We start from the raw sequence: 11988 nt of genomic DNA on the forward strand, positions 1-11988 counted from the left end.
TGCGGCTGAGGCAAACAAGCGGGCAGATGGTTTTATGCCTTGTCCATGTGCTGGCTATAAGAATGGTCACAATTACTCTACGTCAAGAACCATTCACGTCCACATGTTTGAGTTCGGTTTCATGCCCCACTATAATGTTTGGACCAAGCACGGAGAAAGAGGGGTTATGATGGAAGACAATGAAGAAGAAGAGGACGACGACAGCTATCCTGGCCATGGGTTCCCTGAATACGATGATACAACAATGGGGGAAGAAGCTGAGCCGGTAATGCAGGAAGAAGCTGAGCCGGCAATGCGGAAAGAAGCTGAAGAAGAGGCATCAGATGAGCCCGTTGATGATCTAGGTCGGGCCATTGCCGATGCAAAGAGAAACTGCGCAAGTGATTTGGAGAAGAAGAAGTTGCAGTGCATGTGAGAGGATCACAAAAAATTGTTTTGCCCGAATTGCGTAGGTGACAAGAAAAAGCTAGGCACCACACTGGAATTGCTGCAATGGAAGGCAGAGAATGGTGTATCTGACAAGGGATTTGGAAAGTTGCTAGTAATGATAAAGAATATGCTTCCAAAGGACAACTAATTGCCCGAGAGTACGTATGAAGCAAAGAAGGCCGTCTGCCCTCTAGGGTTAGAGGTGCAGAAGATACATGCATGCCCTAATGATTGCATCCTCTACCGCGGTGAGTACGAGGATTTGAACGCTTTCCCGGGATGCGGTGCATTGCGCTATAAGATCAGCCGCGATGACCCTGGTGATGTCGAGGGCGAGCGCCCCAGGAAGAAGATTCCTGCCAAGATGATGTGGTATGCTCCTATAATACCACGGTTGAAACGTTTATTCCAAAACAAAGAGCATGCCAAGGCGATGCGATGGCACATAGAAGACCGTAAGAAAGACGAAAAGTTGAGAGTACCCGCTGACGGGTCGCAGTGCAGAAAAATCGAAAGAAAGTACGGGAAGGAGTTTGCAGATGACGCAAGGAACGTATGGTTTGGTCTAAGCGCAGATGACATTAATCCTTTTGGGGAGCAGACAGCAACCATAGCACCTGGCCTGTGACTCTATGTTTGTATAACCTTCCTCCTTGGTTGTGCATGAAGTGGAAGTTCATTATGATGCCAGTGCTCATCCAAGGCCCTAAGCAACCCGGCGACGACATTGATGTGTACCTAAGGCCATTAGTTGAAGAACTCTTACAACTATGGAATGGAACAGGTATACGTGCGTGGGATGAGCACATGGGGGAAGAATTTGACCTAAAGGCGTTGCTGTTCGTGACCGTCAATGATTGGCGTGCTCTCAGTAACCTTTCAGGACAGACAAACAAGAGATAGCGCGCATGCACGCACTGTTTGGACGATACCGACAGTATATATTTGGCTAATTGTAAGAAGAATGTGTACCTGGGACATCGTCAATTTCTTCCGAGTAGGCATCCCGTAAGAAAGAAAGGCAAGCATTTCAAAGGTGAGGCGGATCATCGGACGAAGCCTCGCCACTGTACTGGTGCTGATGTACATGATATGGTCAAGGATTTGAAGGTGGTCTTTGGAAAGGGTCCTGGTGGACAACCTGTTCCGAATGACGCTGACGGACGCGCACCCATGTGGAAGAAGAAATCTATATTTTGGGACCTGCCTTATTGGAAAGACCTAGAGGTCCGCTCCGCAATCGACGTGATGCACGTGATGAAGAATCTTTGTGTGACCCTACTTGGCTTCTTAGGCGTGTATGGGAAGACAAAAGATACACCTGAGACATGGGAGGACCAGCAACGTATGCACGAAAAGACGGCATACATCAGGGTCATGCAAGCTATGCTCTTACCAAAGAAGAGAAGGAAATCTTCTTTGAATGCCTACTCAGTATTAAGGTACCGTCTGGCTTCCCGTCGAATATAAAGGGAATAATAAACATGGCAGAGAAAAAGTTTCAGAACCTAAAGTCTCATGACTGCCACGTGATTATGACGCAACTGCTTCCGGTTGCATTGAGGGGCTTCTACCGGAAAACGTTCGATTAGTCATTGTGAAGCTATGTGCATTCCTCAATGCAATCTCTCAGAAGGTAATCGATCCAGAAATCATACCAAGTTTAGAGAATGATTTGGTGCAATGTCTTGTCATTTTCGAGTTGGTGTTCCCACCATCCTTCTTCAACATCATGACGCACGTCCTAGTTCACCTATGCGAAGAGATTAACGTTTTGGGTCCTGTATTTCTACACAATATGTTCCCCTTTGAGAGGTTCATGGGGGTCTTAAAGAAATATGTTCATAACCGTGCTAGGCCAGAAGGAAGCATCTCCAAGGGCCATGAAAATGAGGAGGTCATTGAGTTTTGTATTGACTTTATTCCTGACCTTAAGCCGATTGGTGTTTCTGAATCGCGGCATAAGGGCAGACTGAATGGAAAAGGCACGCTAGGAGGGGATCAAATAATATGTATGGACGAACATTCTCTCACTGAAGCACACTACACGGTTCTATAGAATTCCGCCTTGGTGGCTCCGTATATGGAGGAACACAAGAATTTGCTACGCTCCAAACACCCGGAGCGGTCTGATGACTGGATTACACGTGAACAAACCAGGAGTTTCGCCAGCTGGTTGCAGACACGTACCATGCATGACGCCTCTATTGAAGACGACATGTACTTGCTGTCCCAGTTACCATCTTGTAATATAGTGACTTTCAAAGGGTACGAGATAAATGGTAATACATTTTACACGATCGCCCAAGATAAGAAGAGCACCAACCAAAACAGTGGTGTCCACTTTGATGCAGAAACCAAGACGGGAAAGGAAACATATTATGGTTATATACAAGACATATGAGAACTTGACTATAGACGTGGTTTGAAGGTCCCTTTGTTTCGGTGCAAATGGGTCAGTATGACACGAGGTGGGGTAACGGAAGACCCGCAGTACGGAATGACAACAGTGGATCTCAACAATCTTGCGTATGCAGACGAACCATTCGTCCTAGCCAATGATGTGGCACAGGTTTTCTATGTGAAGTACATGTCTACCAAGCCGAGAAAAAGAAAAGATAAGGAGGCGAATGCATCATACGATGAGCCAAAGCGGCACATAGTTCTTTCTGGGAAGAGAAACATTATGGGAGTGGATGACAAGACAGACATATCAGGAGATTATGAAAAGTTTGATGAAATTGCTCCATTCACAGTGAATATTGACCCGAGCATCCCGTTAAATGATGAAGATTTTCCATGGTTACGACGCAAAGGGACACACGCGAAGAAAAAGTTTCACACCCAAAGATCTGGGATGTGATCGGCTTCACTATCATCACTTTCTTCTGTGTTTCACACCCAGGATGGAATCTCTGTAATAGTTAGGGTAACTAGTTATGTGTTTTGGCATTTGTAACGCGAAGAAACTTTATGTGCAAACAAATTCTTTCATGCATTTACTGATTTTTTCAGCTAAATGACCCTGAAATTGAAAAGCATTTCAAATAAACTCAGAAAAGGTTGAAAGTTGGCATGGTATCATAATTTCAACCACATAGCATGTGCAAAAAAGTAGAGAGGGTTACCGCAAAAACTGGATGCACTTCGTGTACAAACTGGACAATCTCTTTCGAAGTATCAGGGTTTCGGACGAAAACTCATCCGTTACAAAGGCATTTCATTTTTTAAATAACCTAAGCATTACCAAATTGAATATAATGATAAAACACACTAATATTAAACATAAGAAAAAGAATCACTGAAAAATCTATTTTCAAAGTTAAGTTATTCACAAACTAGTGATTCACACAAATTTCAAATAATTCAAAATGTAAACTATTCAAATTTGTAAACTACCTGCACTAATAGAAAGTTTGTAATTTTTTGTACCTAAAGCAAAAATATTCACAAAGAAACTCTAAATACCGAAAAAAACAACTGAAAAATAAATAAAACAAAAATAAATAAAGCAAAAAAAATAAGAAAATAAAAAAGCCCGCCTACTGTTCCACAGCGGCCTGCATACGACTAGAAACCCAACCTGTAGTTGGGACAGGATGCAGGCCCGCAAGCCTAGTAGGCCCACAGGCAGAGTAGGAGAGGTAGGCCCAGACGGCCTGCTATTGAGAGGAGCTCAATGCAGTGCCCGCGCCGGGGCTTATAAACTGGTCCTGGCGCTCCTAAACTAGCGATGTGGGACTAAACTTCTGCGCTCCTCGCCTGGCAGCGCACACCCTTTAGTACCGGGTCGTGGCTCCAACGGTACTAATGGGGGGTCTTTAGTACCGGTTGGTGCTACCACCCGGTACTAAAGGTGGGCGCTTCCCGCCGCTTCGCCTGGCCAAAACAGACCTTTAGTACCGGTTGGTGGCTCCAACCGATACTAAAGGTGTGTCCTATATAAGAAAACCCTTCAAAAAATTCGACAGTTTCGTTCTCCCTCTGCTTCTTCTTCTCTGCCCCGTCGCCGCCGCCCCTCGTCGCCGCCCCCGTCGCCGTCCCCGTCGCCGTCCCGTCGCCTCGCCGTCGCGGTCCCCGTCCCCGTCGTCCCCGTCGCCGCGCCCCGTCCCGGCCTCCCGTCGTCCCCGCCCGGCCCGTCCCCGTCCCCGTCGTCGCCGCCCCGTCCCCATCGCCGTCGTCATCGCCCATCTCCGACCCCGTCGCCGCCCCCCGTTCCCGCGCCTCGCCGGTGAGCTCCTGTGCCCCGGCCGCCATGTCCACACACACACACAAACACACACACACACATTGTTATAGAAATGTTAGCAATTTTTCTTTTTTTAGTTATAGAAATATTAGAAATGTTTTTTAGTTATAGGAATATTAGAAATGTTAGTTATATAGAAATGTTACAAATTTTTCTATTTTTTAGTTATAGAAATATTTATAGAAATGTTAGCAATTTTTCTATTTTTTAGTTATAGAAATATTAGAAATGTTAGTTATATATATAGAAATGTTAGAAATTTTAGGGTTAGTTTTAGCTATATGAATTAGATTAATGTCAAATTGTTAGAATTTGCATATACAATTTTAGTTATCACAATCCAATCACATTTAAAAAATATTACTTTTTGCGGGCATATAGTATTTGTTGTCGACGATGCCCGGCCCGCATCCTCGTCGTCGACCCGTTCGCCACGACGTCCTGCTTCGGAGGACCCATGTCCGGGACTGGGCTCCGCCGGGCTGGCACTGGGAGGTGCTACCTTCAGGGGCGCGACGCTTGGCGAGGAACCCGGCCCCGGGTCCCGTCGTCGACCCTGATCTCCTTTGGTGGCGTTCGCGTGGGCCACTTTCGGTGCGGAGGGAGCCGGCCCCGCCGGAGGTGGTACGTCGCCGTGTCAGGGAGGAGGACGAGCACGTCCATCGCTACATGGCTGCTATGGACGCCAGGTTCTCCAATACCTGGCAGGTTCTTTGGATGGTTCCTTCACTTTGGTTGTCCACCGCCCGCGCCTCAGGAGCCGCGAGTGGCCTAGATTACTCTTTAGTATTCGATCTTTATTAGCTAGCTAGCTAGGTATCTAGCTAGTGATGTATTCGATATATAATATTCGAGATTATATATATTATTCGAGATGATGTATTCGAGATAATATCTATTATTCGAGATGATATCTATTATTCGAGACGATGTAATCGTGATTATATTTGATGATGCTTATTATGTACTATGATTGATTCAATTTTTCCTTATTAATTGATTGCATCCATGCATTGTAATTTGAATACTAAATTGTTTTATATTTCTTTTGGATTAGTTAAATAAAAGCTATGGCGGACAATACCGGCAGAGAGGGAGAAGAGACCCTGTTCGATATCATACGCCATCCTCACGGGCCAAATGATGATCAGAATGAAGAAGATTATGACGGCTCTGAATATCTAAACAACACCGGGGAGGGTGATAAGATATTCGACCGTGACGACCGAATTGATGAAGTCGTGAACTATGATTATGATGATGACGAAGAAAATGTTGATCTTGAAACAACAAAGACCGACGAGGTATATATATTTATATAAGCAGGCATCTGGTGATCATCACATGTTTTAAATGACTTGAAGATATATTAACGAATCGATCTTTCTTCTTTCAGCCATCCGGATCGAGCAAATCTTCAGGCAACAGGAAACGAGGCCCGAACAAAAAGTTGAAGGAGGGCGTAAAGTACAATATCGAGGCCATCAAACCTAATGGCGAACCATTAGCGCCTAAGAAGATTGCGGACAAGTTCATTCGTCAGTGCGGAGTTCTTGTGAAGGACAAACTCCCGATCTCCCTTCAAGCATGGAGAGAGCCAGCAAAGCCACGTCCACATCTTACTTTTGTCGATGATAGAGAAAAAGTTCTTCTTTGGGAAACTCTCATGGAACATTTCACCCTACCAGATCATTTCACAGATGCAGATGTGGAGAAAGTCAAGGACGCTACTCTTAGGAAGATGGCGGTTGCATTCAACAACCACAGGAATCGTGTATGGGACAAGTACGTCAAGGGAGGAAGGAAGACTCCAGTATTCGAGGGAACACTAGAGAAGCAAAGTGCTCATTGGGACAATTTCGTGAAATTCAAGGATTCGGAATTATCTAAGGAACGGTCGAGAATAAACAAGGCCAATGCCGAAAAAAAAGGATAAGTTCCATAAGCTGGGGCCAGGTGGCTACGCGGTGGCAATGCCTAAGTGGGCTAAGTCTGAGAAAGAGATGGATGATGCAGGTGTCACTCCAGAAACATTGAGCTGGCCCCCGGTGCAGGACTTGGTTCTATGCGCATGGGGGGGAGTTGGACCAGAAGACAGACAAAGTTTCGAAGAAGGCATGTCTGAACAGAGCCGAAGATAAGCTACTTGTTGCAATAGAAGAGGCTCGATCGGGGGTGTTCCAGCCCAACAGAGAGAACGACGAGCTTACGCGTGCCCTGGGAAATCCTGAACACCCGGGAAGAACACGAGGCAAGGGCGCTATTCCGTGGTATGAGGGGTTTTCAGACTGGAACGCCGACTACAGAACCCGTGCGAGAAATAAGATTGTGGAGGAGAAGAAGAGGAAGATGGAGGAGGAGCAGAGGAAGCTCGACTATGAACGCCTTCAAGGCCTAGAATCAGCGCACGCGGACTTGGCAGTCAAATTCCAGCGGCAGAAGGAGCAGATCGACTCACTTAGCCAGCAAAGGGGGTCTCAGCAGCTGCATCAGCTAGCAGATGATCCAACACTGGATAGCACCGCCCCATCCATGCCAAGAAGCAACGTGGGTTCCGCCCCGGGCGACGCAATGCTGGATAGATACCCCATGGATGACATCATGGAGAACACTAACTGCGAGCTACACTTCAAAATGAAGAACATATCCATGAAGGTGGCAGACGCCGTTGCTTTTACAAATCCCCCCGAGGCAACCTTCCATTGCAACTCGATTCCAGCGGGCTATTCTCGTGTCTTGGTTGATGAGGTGGTGGACCCATATTCGGGGCTACAGCTTGACATTCCTGGAGGTGACGACGAGCACACATTGGGAGAGGCCATACATCGTATCATCCTATGGAGAAAGGATTGCATCGTCTTTCGAAGGCCACCGACACCGCGTTAGCCGACTCCTCGTCGAAGTCCGCCACCGAGTCAGCAGACTCCCGCTCCTCCAAGTCCACCAACGCGTCAGGCCAATCCTCCTCCAAGTCCGGCAAAGTGTCAGGCCACTCCTCCTCCAAGTCCAACACAGCGTCAGACGTCCACTCCTCCTCCAAGTCCGGCACAACTTCAGGCAACTCCTCCTCCAAGTCCGGCATAGCTTCAAGCCACTCCTCCTCGTCCAACTCAGCCACGTCAGCCGTCTCCGCCGCCTCAGCAATAACAGAAGAGAGCCGCCACAGCTATGGTGCGTAGCGGTACAAGTTGAGGTAGTACGGGAGGTACAGGCGGAGGCAAGCGATTTCAATATGGTCCAAGAAGCCTCGCGCCTCTTCCGCAGAGGCCTTACGACAAGTCCGAGGAGGAAAACGCAGCCATATCGAAGGCCGAGGTGGAAGCCCATTTTGCACCAAAACCGCCACCGCCGCCAAGGGAGAAAGTGCCTGAGGAAAAGATTGACCACTTCATTCGTATGGCTACACCACCAGCTCCCAAGCCTGTTGACACAGACTATGAGCGCCACCTCAGGAAGTTAAATCGAGCACGTCTACAGAAAGAGGCGAGCTCGAGCTCGAGCAAATCAGCTGGCAAAAAATGCGGTAAAACCGTTCCCCAGCTGGGAGAATAGGTGGCGCAATCAATCCCCCCGCTTGTTGTGCCAACAACACATGAGAGTAGGCACGCCCAATATTATTGTGGGCAAACCGTTTACGTTCCCGAGCTGGGCGATGTGGTAATAACCGAGGAGCATATAAGGCAGGCTGAAATCCTCAAGATCACTGTTGGACAACTCCTCGAGATTGAGTCCATGTCTCCGCTTAGAGAGGAGGAAATAAAACGGAAATATGTCCGAGGCCAACCTTTGGTCGAGCGAGACGAGGTCAAGAAGCTCCCAACGAGAATGTATGAATTGCATCAATGGTACATGGACATTACCAAGATTTCCAATCGAGAGTCCCTCATGGTGAATGTCAAGAATGATCATTACTTCCATGAGAAAGCTGTGTCTGTTGAGTATTCAGAACTATTTCAGTTATACAATCAAGACGCACTCGACAAATCTATCGTCAGTTGCTATTGTCTGTAAGTGATTTCTTTCTGTAATTTAAGTCTCAAGCTAGCTGTAGTGATCATTTTGATCAATCATTACCTGTAATTAATTATCCTCACCATATTCTTTTCTGTGGTATTATGCAGGATGAAGATGTATGAAATGAAAAAAGGTGGATGCTATGGCATTGGGTTCATTGACCCAAATACCATTAATGAATACACATGGAAATTAGATGCATATTATCAAAAAAGTGTAGAGGAAAGCATGCTAGAGTTCTTCAAGCGCCTCAATACCAATGAAGATATACTACTTCCTTACAACTTCGAGTGAGTCACACTGTCATGTACTGCAAATTCTGTTTTTGCCTACCAGCTAGCTACATGTTTTTGCTTACATATGCCCGCTTAATTAAGACATGCAAACGTGTGTGTATGCAGATTTCACTAGATCTTGTTAATCATTAAAGTTGATGAAGGAACAGTTGAAGTACTTGACTCACTACTTAAAAAGGAAAGTGACTACACCATCTTGTTTGGGATAGTCAATAGGTAATTTCAATCATTATTAACTATATCTCGGCCTATTTAGTTCGTCATTTCCTGATATGAACTATTTAATAACCCCTTTATTCATTTTCTTTGTCGGCGGGCAGGGCTTGGGCAAAGTTCATCAGCGTCACTCCAGGCCAATGGAAACGAAAGCTGAAATGGTATCGACCCAAGATAAGTAATTAAGTAGTACTAGCTAGCTAGCTGCCATCTCTTTAATTATCATGCTTATTAATTATTATCTGATCAAATTCCATTCTCGTAAAGGCCCTGAAGCAGGAGCCGGGGAATAATCTGTGTGCATACTACATTTGCGAGAACATTCGCATGATGGCGTCCGAAAGGAGCAGATCTCAAAGACAGGACTGGGTATGTTTGTCAGAACACTATTCACAATTTTTACACAATTATCGATATCTAGTCACACAACTAATACACATGCATATTGATCTCCTTCTTAACAGTTCAGAGAGGTGCGGGAGAAGCTCCTAGCAGAAGAGCGCATAGAAGCAATTCAAGAGGAAATAGCGGGATTTTTCCTCGACCAGGTCATAGATCCCAAAGGAGAATACTATTACCCGATACCGCCCCCATGAACCACTTCCAATTGTCATCGTGCTCCGAAGGCACCAATTACCCGATACCGCCCCCTTGAACCACTTCCAATTGTCATCGTGCTCCGAAGGCACCAATTAGGAGGAATTGTATATAGCTAGCTAATTGTATATATATATATATATGTGTGTGTGTGTGTATGTGTGAATTAATGGTGGTTGTGAGACATTCGATGATATATATATGATCGGTTCTACTAGAAATTCTATTTATATATATGCATAACGTGTACAATATGTAGTATCGTAAAATACCAGCAAATGAAAAAGAATTAAATGGAAAACACAAAATTACTTGAAAAAGAAATCATAAACCCAAAACCCCCTCAACCTTTTAATACCGGTTGGTGTCACCAACCGGTACTAAAGGGCTCCCTGCCCCCGGAGCTGGCTCGTGCCACGTGGTTGCCCTTTAGCACCGGTTCGTGCTGAACCGGTACTAAAGGGGGGGGGCTTTAGTGCCCACACTTTAGTGCCGGTTATCGAACCGGCACTAAAAAGCCTTACGAACCGGTGCTATTGCTCGGTTCTGCACCAGTGGAGGGGTATAAACCCGCACTACTACTATCAACTTAGTAGTAGCGAGGGTTATAAACCCGCGCTACTAGTAAGTAGCAGTAGCGAGGGGTATAAACCCGTGCTACTAGTAAGCGTATGCCTATAAGCTTTTCCCTAGTAGTATGAGGAGGCGTCGGCGACGGTCGACAAGGTTGTGGCATGGGAGGAAGTTGATGTGCCGTACGACAAGTTGTACCATGCCTTCGAAGAGTGTTGACTACCGTGATATTAGGAAGCCGCCGCCCCCGCGTCGCCCGCATCTGGTGACTCGGGGAAAAACACCGGCCGCGTTCGCCCGCCCCCGCCTCCTCTGCCTCGCGCCACGCCGCCTCCGGAGAGCCAGCGAGCGAACGCTGGGGCGGTTTTCCCCCTCACACCATCATACCTTCATCCCAAGCGACGCTGGCGGCGGCTCCTTGAGTGCGTTGGTCCGGCGGCGAGTCTCGCGCGGGTGCTCTCGTGGACGTGATGGGCACAGACAGCTCTCCACCACGGCGGATCTGGCCGGCGTGCTTTGATCCGTGCGCAAGCACCGCGTTGCGATGACGGGGTGGTCGGGCCCGGCTCTGGCATATCGCGCGGGCATCCTACATGCCCGCTGCCCTCTGCCAGATGCGAGCGGAGGTGGTGGCCATGGATCTTGGTTATCGTCCAGATCTGACATCGGCTACGGTGGCGCGGTAGGGGGCCTGATGGTGCCGTGTAGGCACCCTGGTGGTGACGATGGTGGCCGGCCAGGCGGCGACAGGCTGGTTCGGGGCGGCGTGGGGGCCTACTGCCGTGAATAAAGGTGGCGGTCCTCGTGCTCTGCTTGCATCATGACAACGTTCGGCATGGTCTGCCCTCCTTTATCTGGCCATCGACTGGTTTCGGAACTCCTGACGGTGGTCTTGCCCAGGAGATCTGGATCGGACAGTATCCGGTCGTGCACGTCCAGATCAGCCTATGAGGTTCTGAGGGCGTGGCGCGAAGCTCTGGAGTTTGTTCATACCATGGGACATGTTGGCCTCTCGATTTCCATGGAATTGACGTCGATGGAGAAGGTCATGGTGGCTGAGATCGGAGGATCAGTTAGTCGGATGGGGCCTTGGTGGCGATGGAGTTAGCCAGGTGTTTGATAACTCTCAAAAGCAGCACTAATAAGTGGGGGCAGCAACATTGCAGGATTTCATTTTTGGTGGTGCTCTTTGGGTGCCGAGTCATGACTTTCAGGATGAAATCCTAAGGTCTGACCTTCATTGGTTGTAGCAATTGCCTTGCTGAAGGAATTATTTTGAGAGGTAGGACTTCCTTCAGGGTGAAAACCTTAGACATTGGATCGGCAACGACAGCGCTTGTGCACTGTTCCTTTCTTGAAGGCGTTTCTTTTGAAGACCTCTTTTATTTTCAGGGTGTTGTATTTGGTGGTGGTTGGTGTGCTACTGCTGAAAGGAGTTCATCGTTGTGGTGTGACCTTTGTTTTTCCTTTCTTTTTTTGTTTTTCTACTTCAACTGTGTGCATTATGGATTTCTTGTGACATCTTGATAGTGCAGAGGCCGAGTGTAATTGATATCTTCACGATATTAATATATTCTCCTTTTAAAAAAAGGGTTAGCGAGCCTCCGTGTCGTT

Source organism: Triticum dicoccoides, chromosome 7A, assembly GCF_002162155.2.
Source record: "Triticum dicoccoides isolate Atlit2015 ecotype Zavitan chromosome 7A, WEW_v2.0, whole genome shotgun sequence".
Taxonomy (NCBI): domain Eukaryota; kingdom Viridiplantae; phylum Streptophyta; class Magnoliopsida; order Poales; family Poaceae; genus Triticum; species Triticum dicoccoides.